This window comes from Terrapene carolina, unplaced genomic scaffold (assembly GCF_002925995.2).
Source record: "Terrapene carolina triunguis isolate 2854851 unplaced genomic scaffold, T_m_triunguis-2.0 Scaffold66, whole genome shotgun sequence".
In the NCBI taxonomy this organism is placed as follows: Eukaryota; Metazoa; Chordata; order Testudines; family Emydidae; genus Terrapene; species Terrapene triunguis.
This window is the reverse complement of record NW_020664417.1, coordinates 47,868,849-47,870,654: the sequence shown is the minus strand read 5'-3', so window position 1 is coordinate 47,870,654 and position 1,806 is coordinate 47,868,849.

The following is a 1,806-nucleotide window of genomic DNA, read 5'->3' as shown; positions in this document are numbered from 1 at the left end:
AAACATCACTAGTTTGGAAAAAGAATTCAAAATGAGATCATACAGTTACTGGCAACAAAAGGCAAACAGAAGATTGTGGCAGATCTGAAGTCAGCAAGATATTACTCTGTTATTCTGGACTGCACACCTGACATCAGCCATACAGAACAAATGACTTTAATGGTGTGTTTTGTAACAACAACAGAACTTAGTGAAAATGTCCCTGCAATGGTGGCTGTCTGAGAGCATTTTCTAGAATTTATTGTCACTGATGATACTACAGGAGCTGGTATGACAAATGTGCTTCTTAAAAAGATACGGGAATTGCGATAGCTGACATGAGAGGTCAGGGCTACGATAATGGTGCCAACATGAGAGGAAAGAACAGAGGAGTGCAGACACAGATCCGAGAGTTAAACCCTCAAGCTTTTTTGTCCCATGCAGTTCTCATTAATTGAACTTGGTGGTCAGTGATGCAGCATCAGCTTCTAGTGAGGCTGCTGAATTTTTTTAATGTAATTCAAAGCATCTATGTATTTTTTCTCTGCATCAACTCATCGATGGCAAATTTTGAAGCAACATCTGGGAACATCCTCTCTGACACTGAAACCACTGCGTTCCACATGATGGGAAAGTTGAGTGGAGGCGATAAAGCCTATCAAACACCATATTGGGAAGATAGATGATGCTATAGTTGCCATTATGGAGGATAATGCTATGACAGGAACTGTTCTTGGGAGAACAGTGGCAGAGGAAAATGGAATCACCAGAAACATACATCACTTCAAATTTCTGCGTGGCTTAGTGTTATGACATGACATACTGTTTGAAATAAATGTTGTAAGCAAGAGACTACAAGTTGTTGACCTTGATATATCTGGAGCAATGGAACAACTGGACAAAGCAAAGTCATACCTACATAAGATGGTTTCATCTGTCAGTCATTTCCTTTCAATTTGATTGCAAATGAGTCAGTGTGGAAAAAGTTACTTTCACTAATGTAAGGGCTCCCAAACACAGACAATTTCAATGATCGCTTGCTCATATTTGGGGAAAGAAGATTCAGGAAGCAGTTTCCAAAACGGAATGCCCCTTTCCTTCTTTGCAACAAAGATAGGATCAGGCTGAAGTTCACAGTTTTCCCTGAAACTCCTTAGTATCAGAACTCATTGTATTTTAGAAAGGTGACTATCTCCTTTCAAAGTGCAAAGACTCTCTCAAGGCATTTACAACTCATCCATCACACTTTAGTGTAGAGCGCCAAGTCTTCGTACTCTGCATCCGTTTCATCAAGAAAAAGTCACAAATTTGCAATGGCTCAGTGATCTGTGGCCACCTTGGATGAGTTTGTAACTTTCCCAACCACACTGATGATGGGATTACACAGCAACTCTTGATGAATAATGCAGGGCTGCGTTGAGCAGTCCAGCCCAGCATGCTTCAATAAACCTGCAAACCCAACCTTTGCTCTATGCACAGAAGGCACTCCATCTGTTGCAACAGCTGATAACTTTTTTGAAACCTCCAAAATCTGCAACAGCCTCCTGAACAGCACCAAAAGTATCTGGGCCCTTTGCTTCTCTATCTAATGAGGCTAACTTCATAAGCTGTTCATGCATATTAAAATTACTGTCAATTCTCTGTCTCTGTGGTGGTAGCTGACTTGTATCTGACACATTTGTATTCTTACCTTGTGCCAAAGAAAAATAAGAAATAGTGCATAATTTCCTTTACATTTTCTTCCATGTGGTCATGCATATCTGAAACTTTGTGTCAAGTATCAGGGGGTAGCCGTGTTAGTCTGAATCTACAAAAACAACAAGGAGT